The sequence below is a fragment of the Pseudophryne corroboree genome, chromosome 9 (genome assembly GCF_028390025.1).
Source record: "Pseudophryne corroboree isolate aPseCor3 chromosome 9, aPseCor3.hap2, whole genome shotgun sequence".
Lineage (NCBI taxonomy): Eukaryota > Metazoa > Chordata > Amphibia > Anura > Myobatrachidae > Pseudophryne > Pseudophryne corroboree.
This window is the reverse complement of record NC_086452.1, coordinates 375,266,120-375,288,243: the sequence shown is the minus strand read 5'-3', so window position 1 is coordinate 375,288,243 and position 22,124 is coordinate 375,266,120.

The following is a 22,124-nucleotide window of genomic DNA, read 5'->3' as shown; positions in this document are numbered from 1 at the left end:
AGACCCTCATAACATCAACCACACCCCCCCATTACTAGTCATACCCCCACAGCTTTTTCACTTCCTCTGCGGTGGCATATAATAGGCCCTTCATAAATTTCAGCTCCAGGCCCATGTGGACCTTAATCTGGCGCTGGACGGGGTAACTAATTTACCCCTACTAAACTGCCTGGGGTGGAGGCTACGGCTAAGGACACAGGTGGTGTTGGCTACAGGCAATCCCAGAGGGTGTCGGCAAAAGCTAATGACACAGCGGGTGTCGGGTACGGCTAAGCCCCACCTCTGGTGCCTAACACCCCCCCCCCCCCCACTCCAGCTCTAACTCAAAAAACCTCAACCCAATACTTACCCTTGTAATGCCGTTGGTGGGGGTTCAAGCGCCAGGATTCCGAGTGGTGTTGGGATTCCGGTGTCGGTCACCTGACCGCCTACATCCGGGGCACCGGGATGCTAACTGTATCCTTTATATACAGTAGGTAAACTATAATGTGGGAGGATGTTTCTGTTTTAGATTTTCATATTTTTAAATTCAAACTTATTTGATTATTCTTCATTTCAAAATATAGTTATACTTCAGTGACAATTGTGGTAATACTGTTGGTAATGCAAAGCCATATTAAGGCCACATGGGGGCCCTAGATAAAACACTACTTTAGGTCCCCCCAACATTTTCTGAAGAGGCTCTTAGCTCAGTCTCCTTGATGTGACTGTTCCCTGTGTATGTATTTAATGGTGCCGGAAAGAAAAAGAGTGACGCTAGTTTTACTAAATTTGCATTAAAATCATGTCATAGTGCTAATAGTGGTGAGGGGATGGCATTTTTGTAGATACAGTGGTGCTGTAGAAGGGGGGGGGGACGTACATTCTGGCACTGCTTTTACCAGGTACTGCCCAGTGGTGGGGTCCAAAATAAGCACTAAAAGATTATTTGGGGGCTTGAAGCAGGATGACAGCAGGTTTGGCCCCTTTAGCTAATGATCATTGCCATGTTCAGGACCCACTGGTCCATAGGTGGGCACCTGGGCTGCCTTTTGGGTACTCCAGCCTTATGGTACAGGTCTCAAAGATTATTGATTCTAATGATCAACTGATTGATGCCAACAATTATTTACATTTTATCAGCATTCACCTAGGAGAGGTTGAATAACAAAGGAAATAAATAATTGAAAATTGTACTAAAGGGTAGGCTCTTTAGATGATTGGAGATTTTAAGGATAGGGGATACCCCATTATATTAGTCTAAACTGTATTCATTTATGCACAAATCCTTAAAAGCGACTCCTTAATTTTTTCTCATAATAAAGTATTTATCTCCTATTTTTCATTTATGTAGAGGTCCCTATGTCTTTACGTTCAATATTAAATCATAACAACTAAAGACATCTATTAATAAGAAACATTATTTGCTCAATAATATTATTCCAGATAGGATCAAAATTGTTTTTAAATGTAATAAAAATTGAAAGTTTTTTTTAGCACCTACTTTGTTTAGTTCTTCAAAATAAGACAGTAACCTGAAGGCAACAGGTGTCATGAAAAACCATAGGTACATTAAATCACATTGCATTATGGGGGCTTATTCAGTAAGGATTGCAAATTCTGCTTTTTAGTAGAATTTGTAATCCTTTGAATAGCATGCTGGGGGCCGCCCATCGCAGGCAACGCTGCCCAGCATCCAGCCCACAGCTCATCCACTGCAATCACGCTGAAATTGCGATTGCACCGCAATTACAGTGTGAGCGCTGAAACTGTGATTGCCTCCTGCCGGCATAGCCTGGCTGCAACGGCAGGAGACCTGCCAACATTCTTTAGTTTGGAACGAATGCATGTGACGACACGCAGCCATCCCGAAAACGCAAATGACACTCTCCCGTTCACGCCACCATGCCCCCATTGGTAAGCACCACCCCCGCAATGCTTTGTTTCTGCCTAGAAAATGGAGCATTACCACCCCGCAAATGCCTCTGCCTGTCAATCAGGCAGAGGCATTCGCAATTACTGCGCATCTGCCCAAGGGGGTCATTCGCAAGAAACACGCTCACATCATGATTGCGATGGGAGCTGAATGAACCCCTATGTTTTAAGGAACTGTTAATAAAACATGAATACTAGTTTCTTGGACAACTCGTGAAAACTCAGTATGTGATATACAATGCCCCTGTCTACTTCAGTATGTGCACAGGAAAGCTACAGTAGATAATTTGAGATTAGCTATATGGAGTTTAGCAGAAATTTAATTCAAAGATTAACTGAAAGATTACACTCACAGTATAGCAAAGTATTTTAACCTATAGCTTTAGGATAACCCACTGGGTCTCAGATATGTAGTATTGAAAAAAAAAATGAAATGCACATCAATTCCAATGGTAACTTTGGGGTATATTTACTAAGGTCCCGATTTTGACCGAGATGACGTTTTTTCTTCAAAGTGTCATCTCGGTCATTTACTAAACTCAAATCACGGCAGTGATGAGGGCATTCGTATTTTTTTGAAAGTCCAAGAAAAAAAATACGAATGAATAGACCATCGGTCAAAACGCGGCTGTTTAGATATGAATCTCGGTCATTTACTAACCATTCGTAATTGTAATGTCTACCGTGAAAATGCATTTGCGGCCGTGAAAAAATACAAATCGTAAAAAAGTCCTAAAAAAAAAACAGACCTGCTTTTGAGAAGCGTGTTTACATGTGTACTCAATTATCCATTACTCACACCTGAATGTTTGGCGCTATAAAAGGGTCACAGGCACATTTTTAAATTCTCTCACTCTGAAATGGCGGCTGTGGTGTGTGCTACTGATTTTCTGGTTGCTGGGGGATACCTGAGACTGCTCCATGAGTCTTCAAGAAATCAGGGCCAGGTAAGTGAACATGGTCAGCAGGTTGTACAGGTGCCGCGGAGGCTGCGCCAGCCACGTTTTTTTAGGGGTCGTTTAAACTTAAACGCATTGTCTGATGATAGGGTCATACAGATGTTTCGCCTAAATAGAAACAACATTTTCCGACTGTATGACCTTGTCAAACTGGGACTAGACCCTGAGACAGCACGCTCTCGCTCTATCTCAGGCCTGCACAAACTCCTGGCTGTGTTACACTTTATGGCTACTGGGAGCTTCCAGGCTGTGACAGGCGACGTCATTGGTATCTCCCAGCCCACCTTTTCCAAATATTTGAATCAGGTGAGTTGAAAAATACATACACGTCTATGTCTAAGTGTTGCTTCTGTAAGGTCTTATAACACAGTATTGTATTGAATACAGATCATGACACTCACCTTAGATTTATTAATGTCCACTCAGGTTTTGGATGTCTTGAAACCCCATATAAATGCCTCTATCAGCTTCCCTACCCAGGAGTCGCAGTGGCATGCTGTCAGGGTTGCTTTCTATGAGCTTGCTCACATGCCCAATGTGCTGGGGGCCATAGATTGCACACACGTTGAGCTGAGACCACCTAGGGGCCGCCAATATATCTATACCAATCGACATCTGTCCCAATCCACTAATGTCCAGGTGGTTTGTGATGCAAATCTAAAAATTATGAGTGTGGTTGCAGGTTACCCTGGCAGCTGCCATGACTCCTTCATCCTCAGTTAGTCATCTCTCTTCGATAAATTTGAGGACGGACAAATGCCTGATAGCTGGCTGCTGGGTATGTTCCAAGTGTGTTGTGTGTATGTGTATTAACTACAAACACCATTTTTGTTTAGGTTAATTATTCATCATACACATGTACTAATGTTGCCTATATCTGTTTTTCAGGTGATGGTGGTTATGGCTGCTACTCTTGGCTACTTACTCCATTGTCCCAACCTGATTCTCCTGCTGAACACAGTTACAATCATGCACATAAGGCTACGCGGAATGTGATAGAAAGATGTTTTGGGGTGCTGAAATCTAGGTTTCGGTGTCTGGATAAATCTGCAGGCCTTTTGTTGTATAGTCCCTCAAAGGTGACTAGGATTGTGTTCTGCTGCTGTTTTCTTCATAATCTGTGCTTGAAACAACATCTGCCACATGATGATGAAGAAAACAGTCAGCAAGCAGAGGAGTTAGAAACATCTGGTGACAGTGTGAGTACAGATGTAGGGAGGCAGGTAAGGCAAGAAGTGATTCAGCGGTATTTTACCGGTAAGTAATTTTTGGTTGTAATTAACCTTGACCAAACACTTTGCAATAATTTTTTGTAAGTGTGAATGTGTGTTTTGTTACTTAGTGTTTGTTCTTTATAGTAGTCTGTACATTTTAGTTTAGGATTGTTAAAAAAACATTGACATTCATTACCCCATTAAATCATACACACATAGGGTGTTAGACAATGTTTGACACGGACACCGGAAGTTTTTTGAATACAATATTTTCATTTTTATTGTGTTACTCAAATGTAATTTAGGAATCATTTTTTTTTCTTGTGTGTGCTGGGTGCCGTGCTTTGAGCAGGGTCGCTGGCACGTGTTCTGGAGGATCTTCTAACAGGGGAGGTTACTGGGGTTTGGCTTGGGGTAGTGGTTCCTGAGCTGGAGCTCACTTGTTGTGCTGCCATCAGAGTGATACTTTGGCTTAAGTTATGTATACTCGCATTCAGCTGGTTATTACTTGCAGTGTGGCTGGCCACAATCCTCGACAAAGTCTCATTCACCACCTGATTGTGTTGGATGACTTGGATGAGTGCTTGCTGCTGCCGCTGTTGCTCATCAGTGATGCGCGTCAATTTTGCCAGCATTTGTGTGTTGTCGGTCCGGATTTGTTCCATTGATGTGGCAATTCTGCCTACCTGGACAATCAGTCTGCCCGAGTTCCGACTAATGCGCGGAAGATGATGGGGCAGACTGGCAAGGTGTTGGGTGTGGGCGTTCAGGCAGGCAGTGTTTTGGCTCTGTTGGGTTGCCCAACTGGACCAAAAGTCTGTGGACATTTGTTGCTGGGGTGGAGCTGTGAGCAATTGTGGACTAACGGAGGCTTGGGGGATATCCTGCGGCTGGCTTGACTGGGTCGGAACAACGGGCGTAAGTTGCAGTGTATAGGTGGCCTGTTGGTCTGGTTCCTGCTGGTCAACGTCGGCCATGAAGGTAGGTTCTGTATGGGGTGGGCAACATGCACTGTTTAGTTTAGATTAAATATATTTGGTAGTCCTAAACATTCCATACTTAATAATAGTCTGGACATTTTTAGATTTGGGGTGTGTTTATCCAAACTAGGATTTTATTTTAAAAAAAACACATATGTGCCATCACAGGCGTGCACAGAGACTGACTGGCGTGTTCCACACCTAACTAACTCCCCTCCACAGCATTATAGTGTTCTCTCACCTCCCCTGTCCTGGATATAGACTGCTCACCTGGATGGCCCAGAGGAGCGGATCAGGTAAGCAGTCTACATCCAGGACAGGGGAGGTGTGTGAACACTATAATGCTGGGGAGGGGGGGGGGGTTATTAAGTTAGGTGAGTAAGCTGATGTTCATTTTCTGTGCACGTGTGTGTTCTCAATTTAGTAAGATGGAAGTTAATTTTTAAATGTGATGTTGCCCATAGCAACCAATTAGACTTAATTTTTATAAGATTTTGCACCTTCAATAAGTTAATACCTGCAATCTTATTGTTTGATACGGGAAACATGTCTTCTCAAATACAACTCACATCATAGTAAATGTACTGTGTCAAAATGTTTGAATGTGTTTAGTGTAAGTTTTTTCTCACCAGATAACTGAGGTGATCGCGGCTCATCACTTTGGGGACTAGCCAAAAGTGCCTGTGGTGGCTGGGGCAAGACTGCCTAGGTGGGGAAGATGAAGCCGCAGATTCAGATTCCACACGCCGCGTCTTACTTGGCCTCCTCCTACTAAAAATATCAAAACACACGAATAAGTACAAGACAAATGCAATTAGATACAACAGCTATGGACAAGCAATATATCAGATTCAGTATTCGAACTACACATACCAGCATGCACTGCCCCAGATTTAACATTCACTAATATAAAAACTCAGCCAATGCATGATGGGAATTGTAGTTTGGAAACACATTTACAGCTACAAGGTGCACAGGCCTGCACGACATTACAAACACAATGTTTGCATACTTAAAAAAACATTAACATTTTGCAGCATGTACAGATTTTAATTGTTAAAAAAAAATTATGAACAAACAACTCACCATCCTGCGTTGGTCGGTCCGAATCACGGACATGAGTTGCAGACACCACTTCAGCAGGAATAAGTGACCGCACAGGCTCCTCCCAATCACGAAACGTTGCCCGGAAAGGGTGTCCACCCCCGGTTTGGCGGGCTGATTTTGCCTCCTTGGCCATCTTGGCCTTGACACGGCGCTTGATATCATAAAACCTTTTTCTGCACGTGTCCTCAGTCCGCCTCACCACACCCTCACTATTGACTGCCATGATAACTTTGCCCCACAGGACAGACTTCCTGCGGGAAGACACCTTGGCAGCATCCTGCCCAAACAATTGGCGATGATGCCTCATCAGCTCCCGCACCAAAGCCATGTTTTCAGCATAGCTGAACTTAACATTGCGCCCAGTCTTGGTAGTGGTGCGTGGCTGCGGAGCCACAGCACCTTCACTATCACTGGAGAACGCAGCAACAGGCACCCCCTCCTCCTCCTCACTAACCTCCTCCCTCTCACTAACCCCCTCCACCTCACTCACCTCCTCCCTCTCACTCACCTCCTCCACCTCACTCACCTCCTCCCTCTCACTAACCTCCTCCACCACACTGACCTCTGACTCAGACATAATCAGGACAAACTACACAAAACACTGAAAAAACAAAACAGAAAACACACTCCTCCACTACCACTACACACCACACAGCCAACACACACACACACACACACACACACACACACACACACACACACACACACACACACACTCACTCACAAACAATGACAATAGACTTGAAAGAAAAAACAAGGACAAAAAAGTAGACAAACTTTGAAAAAACTACACAACAAGTATGACAAGACTACTTACACACACAGTACAGCACTCAACAATCGCAAAACTCCTCTCAAAATCCACCAAAAACTCCACCAAACTCACCAACTCCAAATACACCTTCCTCTCTCCTCTCCACTAGCTAAGCCCACGAGGTGCGGTGTGTTTGGGGCGTTTTTATAGTAATGTGCACAGATACTCCTCCATCACGAATACAACCAATCACGAACGAGTGACAAAAACGAAACTTAGGGTAAAAACGCGTCCGTAAAACAAAAAAAACACTGCCGTAACAGACATGTGACGCAGTCGTAAAAAAGAATGAAATCACGGCCGCAAAACAACCAAATCGGCCGCATTATACACAAAAAAACCACGAATGACATCGACATCGGACAACACTGAAAAATCAAATACGACAGCTTAGTAAATTAGTCGTAATCAATTCAAAAAGTTGCATATTTACACTTTCGATGTCATTCGTGATTGAACTTTGACCTCAAACGGGAAAATACGAATCTTAGTAAATTTACCCCTTTGTGTAAGTTTTATCTAATTGCCACAGAATTTTGCTTGAAAACTTTCAGTTTGGTGCAGATGACGCTTTTTATAAGTTATTTGCCCACCATTGAGACATCATGTATCTATAGTTTTTTTTTCTTGTTACACATTTCATTTTTATTTCTTCTTTTTCTTCTTCTTCTTCTTCTTCTTCTTCTTCTTCTTCTTTTTCTTCTTCTTCTTCATCTTCATATAGGGAGAGGCTATCTTGGAGGAGGGAAAGACAATGGTGGTCATTCCGAGTTGTTCGCTCTGTATTTTTTCTCGCAACGGAGCGATTAGTCGCTAATGCGCATGCGCAATGTCCGCAGTGCGACTGCGCCAATTAAATTTGCTATGCAGTTAGGTATTTTACTCACGGAATTACAAGGTTTTTTCTTCGTTCTGGTGATCGTAATGTGATTGACAGGAAGTGGGTGTTTCTGGGCGGAAACTGGCCGTTTTATGGGTGTGTGCGAAAAAACGCTACCATTTCTGGGAAAAACGCGTGAGTGGCTGAAGAAACGGAGGAGTGTCTGGGCGAACGCTGGGTGTGTTTGTGATGTCAAACCAGGAACGACAAGCACTGAACTGATCGCAGATGCCGAGTAAGTGTGGAGCTACTCAGAAACTGCTAAGAAGTGTCTATTCGCAATTCTGCTAATCTTTCGTTCGCAATTTTGATAAGCTAAGATTCACTCCCAGAAGGCGGCGGCTTAGCGTGTGCAAAGCTGCTAAAAGCAGCTTGCGAGCGAACAACTCGGAATGAGGGCCAATGATTCCTGTTTTGTAGATGTTAAGTTTCAAGAAGCATCACATAATTCAAGAGAAGATGTCCGATAGTTATTCATGCTTCAGACAGACTGTGAGAGATCAGAGCAGGAGAGGCAAAGTTACATGACATCAGGTGGTGCTTTGGGAACTCCAATAGAAAGGGAAGAGGACAGGAGATGAAATGAGTGTAGTGTCATGGAGGCTGATCAAGTAGAGTATTAGCAAGAGGAGTTGTTGTCAACAGTGTTCAAGCCAGTTATAGGCTTAAGGTAGTAGAATAGTGGCTCTTGTATTTAACAGTGTGGAGGTTATTAGTGACCTTGGTGAGGATAGTTTCCTTAGAATGGAAAGAACAGTAACTGAAGCATGAGTCAAGCAGGGAATGGGAAAAGAATAAGGAGGCAAGGTTGTTATAAACATCCTACTCAAGGAACTTGGATGCATAAGGGCTGAGAGTAAAGGATAAAAATTAGAGTGTCTTTGTCAAGGGGGAGTTTCTTAAGATTAGAGTTTCAATAGCATACAGTATTTGAAGGATTCTGTAGAGGTACTAGAGGGGAGGTATAGGTCAACTGGGGGACCAAGTGTGCCCAGGCATTAGAAGTGATGTATGGGGACGGAAATTGATGTTTCAAAGGTTGAAATTAGGTGGATCAATGGAAAATGTGAGATGGAAAGACAATGACGGTTGAAGCAAGCAATGGTAAATGTCAGGGCTGAGCAAGCTACAGCATTTACTTAATGCAGATGGGAAGAAGGAGACTAGAATCAGGGCTTGAATAGTGGTGAATAAGCTTGAAGAAGGGAATTAGTAGGTGATATTATATATATTTTCTATGTGACCTATTACTGTTTGCTGTTTATTATTTATGAATATTTAAGTTAGCGCTCATACTATTTTTGAGAACTGTTCTTGTGCTATTCTTCCATTCTTCATTCTTCACATACATATTATTATGAGGCATGTTCATGTATCAGTCCTTCTATTGTTACTTCAGGACTGTGTACTTTATAACACTAACAGTCTTATTTATTGAGCAGTATTTTTTCTAAACTTGCTGCTCTTTGCCAATTTCCCTGGAGGATTTTATAATGTCAATTTAATTAAAGGCATCTCTCATGCTTATTTAATTAAATGAATAGCGGCAAAGCAAACATTTTTAATAAGCTATCTTAGATGATTGGTTAGGTTATCTTTAGAGAAGGACAAAAAGACTGAAGAGAGAACATAATCTATATGTTCCATAAAGTCATGGATAATGAAGAAATGCGTCAGTTGTTTCATTGCTGAAAGGAAAGAAGGTAAAGTATTATGCCTATAACAAAAGATCCTCAATAAAGAGGAATAAATCAAGTGCTAATAATCACTGATCTTAAAATAAGTCTATTAATTAACAATAGCTGCTCTCAAAAAGTGCTCTGAACACCCAATCAAACAAATCTAATATTTTCTAGATATCAAACAATAAGGAGAGTGCATAAGTAAAAGAGATAACAATTTATTATTAATGAACCTATTAAAAGGCATGGTGCGGTTGCGTGTCCTAGGATGTCATGTCACAGCTTCTCCATAGGTAACGCCTGAGCCACATCTGAGAAAGCCAGAAGAGCCCAACACTGCCAGGCCCAAAATTAGAACTGGCTCTGCAACCACAAAACCCACCAGTACTGATTGTTCTAGGGCCTCAGTAGCGGTAAAACACTGACGGGCCTGGCTCTACTTCTATGGCGGCACACCTGGGGACTGCTCAGGGCACACTGATTGAAAAACACAGTGATTGAAAAACACTTCCTTAAGGGAATAGGTATATAACATTTATATGGCTTTTTAGCTTGTTTTAATCCCACATCTGATTGGTACCACCTACTGACTTTATTACACAAACATGACAAAACTACAAAGAAAAGAAAAAGGAAATCAGCCTTTGTTAGGTTCACTCATTCCATTCCACACAATAATAATGTGTATGTGTTTTTACGATGTATCTAACTTTATTTCTTCATATATATTATATAACAATTCCAACACACATATGGAGTATATTTGAATTAATTTGTTTACTGTTCTACATAGAGTATCATATGTAACCCATCAGGGTTACAGATAAGCAAAATATGTTAAAAACATTTTTGTTAATAGATTAACGTGATAATGAAATAGAAAAAAGTGTGCAAATAGAAAAAAAGATATTTTTTTTAAACCAATGCCATGTGTCTTCCCTTATTTTGAACTGTATTAAATATAACTCCTTTTTAATGTAGTATTATGTTCTCCACATAAATGTATTGTCTATGTCTCTTAGATTGAATGAAAGGTATTAGGCTTCCTTCAAGGGAGCAGTAATACAATGTTGCTTATGAACACAGATGGTCAACAAATGTAACTATTGTACATTGTGTTACTATTTTTGAGACAGTAATGACATATCTCACTAGAGACTCTCCTGTATACATCATCTGAAACAAGTGATATGAATAGATTCACTTATAGGAAGAGTAGTGCAATTTCACTTATTGGTCATTATCATACTACTCTGTTTATATTAATACATGATCCAGGCATTACAGTTTTATTTGGCCCTGAGTGAATAGAATATTCTTTGTAGATGAGGTGGTTATCAAAAAGTTATCCTGTTTATATAAATATCCCTCCTGTTCAGTAGTGAGGTATTTACACTGTTTTTGAATAATTATGGGGACTTGTTTAATGTTTATACATATGTTGTGCACACTTGTTTAAAAACAGTGTGACTATCTCACTACTGAACAGGAGGGATATTTGTATAAACAGGGGATACCGTTTTGATTAAGGGCAGTGTCGGACTGGGGTATGAAGGGCCCACCGGAGGAATCCAATGGTAGGGGCCCATATTTTGGGGTGTGGCCAGTCTCCAGAGGGGGTGTGGCCAGCTACCATAGAGGCTTGGCTAACCATTAGAGAGTGCATGGTCTGGGACCCTTGATAAATAGATATAGTAAATGCTGATAGTACATGCATGATAATGTATCACATTACTAACAGCAATTCAACCATGTTCCTGTCGACCTTTTGTCCATGTCAACCTTTTGTCCATGTCGACCTAAGGTGTGTCGACCAATTGGCATCGACCTAAGGTGTGTCGACCTTTTTGTTGTCGACCTGGAGTCCGGATACCGTTTATCTGCCACTAAAAGTTAAAACAATACTCTCAGAAGCAAGAAATTGTACTAGTATAGTTCTTTGTATTGTGTGCAGTGACATATTATCATATTATCTATTCAGAGTACACCTTGTGTAGACTACAGTAAGCTGTTATTCAGCAATTCAAGCACACAATCTACTTCTTCCTCCATTGTGAAAGAGGAACCCTTTTCTGCCTGTCTGGTATGTACTGTACACAGAGGTTCTGCAGTTATGTGTGGTTCCAGATTTCCATTTATCTAACCTGAAGTACTTATGGTAAAAGGTGTAATTATGCAGATGCTGCTAACAAATACATCTTACTTAGGGTCCCTTAACTATCTTTCGCTGAGAAATCAGCAATTATTTTTGTGCATAACTCTACATATAATCATTTTGCTGAAATGCAGATTTGCTGAATATGTAACTATGGGATGTGGGGGATATTTGACCCTATAGATCCTGGAATACATACAGCGGGGCAGATGTATTAAGCCTGGAGAAGTGATAAAGCAGTGATTAGTGGAAGGTGATAACGCACCAGCCAATCAGCTCCTAACTGTTAATTTACATATTGGAGCTGATTGGCTGGTGCGTTATCACCTTGCCGTTATCACTACTTTCTTACTTCTCTAGGCTTAATACATGTACACCAGCATACTTATAGACCACAAGGAATGATGTGTCTCTACGCGCAGGAGCAAGCAGTGTGGGTGCTCTAGGTGCTTGAGCACACTTAAAATGTGTGCTGTCAGTATCTACCCATGATACTTTTTAGTCATACGAATGATTGAACCATTTGAAAACCTAAAGTTGTCTCCCATGTCGCCCAGGAGAGCAGAGAGGGGGAAGTGGCCTTGTCCAAGTGGCCTTATAGGAGCCTTGCCGCAGTAGGAGTTACTTCATTTTTCCAGCAGGCATGGCCATGCCCAGGATTCCTCCATGCCATCCCCATGCGCCGGACACCCATTGTGCTTTATGGCCCTGATAACCCAGATATCTTCCTCTTTACCATCTTCTTACTGTATCTCTCACACAAACTCTCTCCTTTTTTTTAAGGATGATGAATACTATACTCTAATAATACAGTCCGATTATCCACAAGGCGGTGTAGGCTGACACAGAGGGTCCGGTGGGTTCTGGAGGCCCGCCTGCCGCAGCAGTGTATTTTCAGTCTGTTTTTCTTTTTGGATCAGTTTTCAGTGATGAGGTGAGTGGACAAGGACACATGGGTGGATGTGCACAGGTGTGGTGTTCAAAAGAGCACAGATGCCAGGAATCTGTAACTTGTTGCATACTGCAGTCATGGCCACTGTTGCTCAGCAACTCCCTCGAGTGGGCTCCAGCAGGGACAGCACCCCAAAGCTCCGGTGAATAGTTAAATAATCAGGAGTCCCAGATAACTGAATCTTCTACCCAGGGATTCAACTTTCGTCTCTCCCCCTATTCCTCCTCTTGCCTTCTCGCTACCATCTCAACCTATTTGGTAGATGATAGGTCCTCCTCTCACTCTCTCCCTCCCTCCCACCTTTTTCTCCCTACTTCTACTCTCTCAAGTCTCCCCCTATTCTTCCTCATGTTTCGCTCTATTCCTCTTTTCTCTCTCCCTCTCTCTCTCTCTCACACACTTCTCCCCCTTTTCCTCCTCTTTCTCACGTCTCCCACTATTTGTTCCCTCTTTTTCTCTCTCATGTCTCCCACTATTGTTCTTTTCTCTTTCATGTCTCCTCCAATTCCTCCTTTCTATTTCTCATATTCCCCTATTCCTCCTCCTCGCACTTTTTCTCTCACGTCTCTCCCTATCCCTCCTTGCACTTTGTCTCTCACTTCTCTCCCTATTCTTTCTCTCACCCAGTTCCCCTCTGTTCCTCTTCTCTTTCTCTCCTATTTCCATTTATTATGTGTAGTACAGTATGTACTTATTTCAAAACTGCTGATCCATGCAATATTAATATACAATGTATTTTTAATAATATTTGTGTGTTATAATATTTGCTGTATACAAAAATTCATAACGTTGTTTTATTTGTTATATTTTTACAATCTACTGTATTTGGGTGACTTTTTACTGTATAAAGGATAAGTGGAGATGCATTAAGACTTAAATGGGCCTGACGAAATAGAGTAGAAATCTCTATTGTAAATGCAATGGTGCCCAAAGTTTGTTTAAAAAAGGGAAACATTTGTTACCAACTTCTGGTTATATGGAGCTTTGCAGTTACCAACTGTACAGATGATCCAGGCTCTTTAAATCAATATCAAAGATATTGATTTAAAGAGGGTAAATAAATAAGGGTATTGATAGATTATCCTGGAGAGGCTCACAATCATATCATGCCTTCCTAGGGAACCATGTGGTTCTAATGTGGCTCTGGAATAACATCAAATGTACTGGATTCTATGAGAACATTGGGTACAGCATTTCTCAACATGACAGAACCTTGGGTTGTGATCTTAATAAAATGTTCTTTTATTTTCAATTTTATACCTTCAATAAATCCTAACTTAAATAGCCCACAGTGTAAGAATGCCAATGAGGGAATTACGTCAAGCACACAGAACAGGAAGGATGACACAGCGCATCTGTCAATACACACCAGATAAAAACAGATGCAGAGAATTCCATCCAGATACTAAAATAATGGTGGTGGTGTCGCAAAGGTGTCCCTGCATGTGTCTAGTACAAAAGCAGAATCTAAGAATATCACACAGTCTACAAAACAACAAATGTGGTAGTGTGCCGTTCCTGCGCCTTCACAACAAGAACAGGTGAGAGAATAACAAAGCAAACAGAGCAAGACAAGTCGTTTAGTGCAGTTTTCTGTACAAAGAGAATTTCTATAGATACTGCATGAGAGGCACATCCAGAATGCTGTATAGAGCAAGATCCTAAAGAGGGCTGAGATAGAGTTACGTCAGAATTACAGTAATACAATCCTTATAGACTTTGAGTTAATATGTTAGCATACTGGGCTTGATAGTGCACCAGACCAAGAGGATAATTCAGACCTGATCATAGCAGCAAATTTGTTAGCAGTTGGTTAAACCATGGGGGTCATTCCGAGTTGATCGTAGCTGTGCTAAATTTAGCACAGCTACGATCATGAACTCAGACATGCGGGCGGACGCCCAGCACAGGGCTAGTCCGCTCTGCATGTCAGTGCCCCCCCCCCCCCCCCACAGAAGTGCAAAGGCATCGCACAGTGGCGATGCCTTTGCACTTGAAGAGTAGCTCCAGGCCAGTGCAGCTTTAGCGTGCTGGTCGGGAGCTACTTTTCGTTCCCCGGCCCGCAGTGGCTGCGTGTGACATCACGCAGCTGTTGCGGGACACTCCCCGCACGGTCCGGCCACGCCTGCGTTGGCCAGACTGCGCCCACGAAATGGCGGCCATCCGCTGCCGTTTTGCCCCCTCCCGCCCATCAAATGCCTCTGCCTGTCAATCAGGCAGAGGCGATCGTACCACAGTGACGGGCGGCCATGCGCCGGCGCACTGTAGTGCCGGCACATGCGCAGTTCTGACCCGATCACTACGTTGCGAACAACTGCAGCGTGTTCGATCAGTTCAGAATGACCCCCCCATGTGCACTGCAGTGGGTGCAGCTATAACATGTGCAGAGAGAGTTAGATTTGGGTGTGGTGTGTTCAAACTGAAATCTAAATTGCAGTGTAAAAATAAAGCAGGCAGTATTTACTCTGCACAGAAAAAAAATAACCCACACAAACCTAACTCCCTCTGCAAATGTTATATCTGCCACCCCTGCAGTGCACATGGGCCCTCATTACGAGTTGTTCGCTGGCTAGCTACTTTTAGCAGAAATGCAAACGCAAAGCCGCCGCCCTCTGGGAGTGTATCTTAGCATAGCAGAATTGCTAACGAAAGATTAGCAATTCTGCTATTAAGTATTTCCTTGCAGTTTCTGAGTAGCTCCAGACCTACTCCTAGATTGCGATCACCTCAGTCCGTTTAGTTCCAGCGTCCGGCCAGCCACTCCCCCGTTTCTCCAGCCACTCCTGCATTTTTACCTGGCACGCCTGCTTTTTTTAGCACACTCCCTGAAAACGGACAGTTTCCGCCCAGAAACACCCACTTCCTGTCAATCACACTACGATCAGCAGAGCGATTGAAAAGCTTTGTTCGCACGTGAGTAAAATAGCATAGTTTTGTGTAAAAATACTTAGCGCGTGTGCCCTGCTGTGCATACGCATGCGCAGAACTGCCGGATTTTAGCCTATTAGCATTTCTGCTAAAAATAGCAGCAAGCGAACAACTCGGAATGAGGGCCATGGTTTTGACCAACTGCTAACAAATTTGCAGCTGACTTCCGGAGGGTGGGCTGAGCTGACTGGCCGCATCTTATGAGAGCTTTCTGTCCTGGCTGCTGAAAATAACCCTTAGCACCGGATGCACCAGGACCGGGACCCCGGCATTTCCATCTGTGGGGTCCGGAGATATCGCGGGGCAAAGCGGTGCTGCTTCCCGGCACGCCCCTGCACCTCCCTCACCGCCGGAGTCGGCACACGCTGTGTGCGCTGGCAGACAGCAGCCATTTTGGATCCCGTCCGCGTCTGAGCTCCAGCTGCGGCTCGCAATGCCCTAGCAGGTATCGCGCTGGTCACTGCCCGCTTCACGCTGCGACTGCCTCGGGGATCTGAGGACTCCCTGTACCCCTTCCCAGCTACACACAGGCTCAACTTTTCTGGGTCCAGTCTCAGCACACACTGTATGCGGTGGGCAGCAGCGGCTATCTTTGCTACCGGTCACGCCTGAAGCTTCTGCTGAGGGAGGATTGACTGGCTCCACAGGTACTGTGCAGGCTGCTATCTGTTTCCAACAGAGGCTGGGAGGGAAGGAGGCTCTTCCCCCCTTCCCTTCCCTCCCTGCTTCACACAGGCTTTAAATGCTATTGTGCCCAGGCACATCTCGCTACACCCTGCCTGACCACTACCTGATCTACACCAGAGGCTATAATAGGGGGTAGGGGTTTTTCCACTCCTTCCCTTCCTGCTTCATACGGGCTTCCCATATGCTTGTGTATGGACACACCACGCTACACCTTGCCTGATCTTTACCTGCGTCCAACTGAGACTACATTAAGGGGGCAGAGGGCTCTCCCCCTTCCCTCCCTGCTCCTCACAGGCTCTCTACTTATTGTGGACAGACACACCACCCAGTGTGCGGCCTGGCCACTACCTGCCTTGCACCAGTGGCTGCCTTGGGGGATAGGGGACTCCTTCCCTTCCCTCTCTACTATTGCATGTGACTTTACCTGTCTCTGCACCTCTCTCCCTGTGAGAAACACAGTGATATACTTTTGCTAAATATTTTGTAACAACAGTGGTACACTCCTTCATTATATCATTTTTGGGACATTTCTCTCTTACTCTGTATTGAGTCATACTTCAATTGCAACTTCTGACCATGGAGCGGTATGTAGCTAAAATGCAATGGGTGCTTAAGGGTTCCCAAAATAAAAATAAAACGGCATCCAAAGATAAGGACACCTGTTCGGATCACTCCCTTTCCACAGCCTTACCTAGACGGGAAGACTCCACGGATATACTGGCCGTACCTGATAAAATCAGTCCTTCTTCTGTCCAGAGGGCCAAAGAAATCTCAGACATTATTTTCCCCCTTTTGGATGCAAAGTTGACCCCGCTAATGGAGTCCATTAACTCGGCTGCTGCTCAAATAATGCAACACACAAAACGGCTTGTTGAAGTGGAGGGAAGCATCTCCACTTTGGTAGTTGACCAACATGAGGCCAAATTGCAACTGCAAACACACAACACCAATCTTGCGTCTCTGAATGATAAAATCAAAGATTTGGAAAATCGCAAACTGCAAAATAACCTGCGCCTTATTGGTCTTCCAGAATCGGTCCCAACCAAGGACCTCCTGGATCTGGTCCCTCACTGGCTCCCTGAAACTCTGAGTCTCCCTTTCTCGTCCACATCCTACATGGTGGAAAGGGCTCATCGCATCGGCCCTGATAAACAGCCTTTACAACACCGCCCTAGAGCAGTGATCTTCAAGCTTCTGAATTACCTGGATAAAGTGAAAATGATGGAGGCTTACCACAAATCCACCAATTTATGCTATGAGGGCTCCAAACTGCTTTTTTTCAGGACTTTTCATTACAAGTTTCTTCATGAGTTCTACCCGGTCTGCAAGGAACTATTCTCAAAAGACATTCGATCTGCACTCCTTTATCCTGCTAAACTGAGGATTTTTCATGCTGTTAAACCACATTACTTTGACACCCCTGAGACTGCTCAGAACTTTCTTAAATCTTTATCTTCTGCCTCATCTGACTTCCGTATGGATGATGCCGATTAACTGTCCATAGACTGATACCGTAAGTATTGCCAGAATAGGTCTCCCTTTTCTTTTTCTAATGTGTGACAATGTTTTGTTTGTGTTTTCTGACTTCACTGTTGTTATTGTTATGAGAGGTTTCCCCTGCTATGTACATTGTGGTTACCGGGGTGGAGAGGGAATGTTTACTCATTTTCCCTGTCTGCTCTCACTTTTCCTCTTTCTCTATTATTAGTAATATTTTTACTGTATTTTAACGCTTCTTTAAACTGTCATACTGGGTTCACAAAATTTCAAAAACTTTTGACAGTTGCCTATTGTTGTTAGGCGCGGCGGTCTTCGGCCGTGCCCTGACTGAGCAGCGGTCACGGCCGCCGCGCCTCTCTCCTTCCCTGTCCCCCGCACGGCGCCTAGCAACGCCAGGACGCCGTGCGCACGATAGCCGCCGGGTCCCTGGCAACGCAGGACGCCGTGCGTGCAGGGCCGCCAGGTGCATAGCAACGGGGACGCCACAGGTGGACCGCGTTCCCCGTTGCTAAGAATAGTTAATTAGGTTGCTCGTGAAGCAGGGCAGCTGCACGGCAACTAGTAATTAGGGTCTGGGGGCTGGTCCTGCTGGCCCTCCTGTTATTGGCCAGCAGGGCCTTTTTATGTGAGCCAGCACACTGCAGCCCCGCCGGTGATAGCTTCTTGTATGCTGTTCCTGCCTTACAGAACTCTGTTCCTGTCAGCCGTGTTTGGTGGATCTTTCTCCCTGCCCTTTGGTACTTTGGAGGTCCGAAGCCGGTCCTGGGAATCCTTCTAGTCCTTGCGAACCTGTTTGTCATCTGGGGTTCTCGCCCGGTTTCGTGAGTAGTGGCTTCTGCCGCGTGTTGCGGCCTATGCCGCTTAGTGTTTTCTTTACTGTGAATTGGTGCATTTGCGGAGGTTTCCGCTTTCACTGTCCTCCCCGGAACTCGGCGGTGCCGTGTAGGGGAGTAGACAGTGGTTTCTTTGTAGTTCTTTTCCTTTGGCGGCGTGCCGCACATACGTTTAGTTTTTAGGTAGTTTATAGCCCCTAGCGTGGTTGTTTCAGTTAGAGGTCCCCTTGTTATTACCCTGTCTCAGTTCACGCCTTGTCTCTCTTTAAGACCTGAGGGGGCATCGGAGTTGGGCAGACCTAATCCGCCCTTCAAACGCGGCTGCCATGGGCCCAAGAAACCATAGTCGTTCAGGCGTGAATTGATAACACCGGTAAGACAACGGAGGTAGGGTGCTAGGGGCTATTTCCTTCCCATTTCCCAATCCCAGCATTCCGTCTTGGTGCTCAGGACTCACTACATAAGATCTCCCCTGTCCTGAGCATCAGGATCGTAACATTACCACCGGCCCACATATAAAAAAAAAAAGGGGTTTAATTTTTTCCGTTGTATTGGTGGGCCTAGAAATTCGGCCTCATGAATCCGGCAGGTTTAGGGCCAAACCCCAGTCAGCTTTTGGTTAACCAAATACAGGAATTAACTCAGATGGTTCAGGACCTTACTCTTCGGGTGAGATCGCAGGAAGATCTTTTGCGAGCCTCCCCGAGTATGGTTCCAGAACCAAAGATGCATTTACCTGACCGTTTTTCGGGTAACCGAAAGGATTTTTTTAATTTTAAGGAAGCTTGTAAGCTTTATTTTCGTTTAAGGCCCCGTTCCTCTGGTACTGAGTCTCAGCGGGTCGATATTATGATGTCTCTACTTCAGGGTGATCCACAGACCTGTGCGTTTGGGCTAAGAGCGGATGCTGCTGCTTTGTTATCAGTAGACGCCTTTTTTAAATCCTTAGGCCTCTTATATGACGACCCAGATAGAGAAGCATCAGCTGAGAGTCACCTGCGTGCCCTTAAGCAAGGCAAAAATCCAGCAGAGGTGTATTGTACCGAATTTCGCCGTTGGTCGAACGACTGTGGCTGGAATGACCCGGCCCTGCGCAGTCAGTTTCGCCTCGGACTGTTGGAAGTGATTAAAGACAGTCTCCTTCAGTACCCCGCTCCTGAGACTCTAGACAAACTCATGGAGCTCGCTATTAAAATTGATCGTCATCTCCGAGAGCGGAGGGCTGAAAGAGGAACAACTTTTAGGCCTAATCCATGTGTATATACTTTTCCTGAGGACGTCGAGGAGCCCATGCAAATGGGTCTCTCCCGGCTGTCCCCAGAGGAAAGAACCAGAAGGTTAAGTTCTGGCCTTTGTTTGTATTGTGGTGGTAAGGGACATATCGCACGTAACTGCCCGAACAAGCCGGGAAACGCTCTGACCAAGTGAATTGTGAGGGGGTTCACTTGGGTCTGCAGTTAATCTCCTCTAATAATTCTCTATTAGTTCCTGGGGGGGTGTTGTAGGTGCACTGTCTCTAGCATTACTGATATCATACAGCTTAGCATATAATAAATAGTGGAGTTTAGTTATGAATTGATCAATGCATGAAGCTGCAGCCCCGCGGCAAGGGACTCCACTCTGCTGCAGTACCTAACACTATAGGGGTTCAAACCTAGGGCACGGGACCCCCCAAAAAACCACAGCCAAGCAACCCCAGGGCATCGCAGGGAATAATTATGTGTAGTAAGAAGGATTAAGGGATAGGTGAGAAAAAAAGGGTGTTATGGGGTGAATTAATATAAGTGAAAAAAATGTGTAACATGTATAATAAACAAACGGTGAAAGTGCCAAATTAAATGTAATGCTGCGATGCCCTGTTGTCGCCCAGCCACGGCAGTCCAGGAGGCCCCGTACCCCAGGAGCCACCCCATTTCTGACCTATTGTTCTGAATAATTGGACTTACCTAGAATTGTGCCATATTCACAAGTGCAGTCATGCTAGGTACCCTAGTTAAAATAAATGAGGGTCAGGTGCGGGTGGGTGCAAGTCTAAGAATGAAGGTGTCTCACTCCTTCAGGTGTGTCTATACAAAACACTTTTAGTTTGCTAGGGAGGGGCCTTAGACTGCACACCTATAGCTGCCAGTAATGTGAGGTGCTACCTACTGAGACTTGTAGTTCTACAGAAGAAAAAAGGGGGGTGTTGTAGGTGCACTGTCTCTAGCATTACTGATATCATACAGCTTAGCATATAATAAATAGTGGAGTTTAGTTATGAATTGATCAATGCATGAAGCTGCAGCCCCGCGGCAAGGGACTCCACTCTGCTGCAGTACCTAACACTATAGGGGTTCAAACCTAGGGCACGGGACCCCCCAAAAAACCACAGCCAAGCAACCCCAGGGCATCGCAGGGAATAATTATGTGTAGTAAGAAGGATTAAGGGATAGGTGAGAAAAAAAGGGTGTTATGGGGTGAATTAATATAAGTGAAAAAAATGTGTAACATGTATAATAAACAAACGGTGAAAGTGCCAAATTAAATGTAATGCTGCGATGCCCTGTTGTCGCCCAGCCACGGCAGTCCAGGAGGCCCCGTACCCCAGGAGCCACCCCATTTCTGACCTATTGTTCTGAATAATTGGACTTACCTAGAATTGTGCCATATTCACAAGTGCACTCATGCTAGGTACCCTAGTTAAAATAAATGAGGGTCAGGTGCGGGTGGGTGCAAGTCTAAGAATGAAGGTGTCTCACTCCTTCAGGTGTGTCTATACAAAACACTTTTAGTTTGCTAGGGAGGGGCCTTAGACTGCACACCTATAGCTGCCAGTAATGTGAGGTGCTACCTACTGAGACTTGTAGTTCTACAGAAGAAAAAAGGGGGGTGTTGTAGGTGCACTGTCTCTAGCATTACTGATATCATACAGCTTAGCATATAATAAATAGTGGAGTTTAGTTATGAATTGATCAATGCATGAAGCTGCAGCCCCGCGGCAAGGGACTCCACTCTGCTGCAGTACCTAACACTATAGGGGTTCAAACCTAGGGCACGGGACCCCCCAAAAAACCACAGCCAAGCAACCCCAGGGCATCGCAGGGAATAATTATGTGTAGTAAGAAGGATTAAGGGATAGGTGAGAAAAAAAGGGTGTTATGGGGTGAATTAATATAAGTGAAAAAAATGTGTAACATGTATAATAAACAAACGGTGAAAGTGCCAAATTAAATGTAATGCTGCGATGCCCTGTTGTCGCCCAGCCACGGCAGTCCAGGAGGCCCCGTACCCCAGGAGCCACCCCATTTCTGACCTATTGTTCTGAATAATTGGACTTACCTAGAATTGTGCCATATTCACAAGTGCAGTCATGCTAGGTACCCTAGTTAAAATAAATGAGGGTCAGGTGCGGGTGGGTGCAAGTCTAAGAATGAAGGTGTCTCACTCCTTCAGGTGTGTCTATACAAAACACTTTTAGTTTGCTAGGGAGGGGCCTTAGACTGCACACCTATAGCTGCCAGTAATGTGAGGTGCTACCTA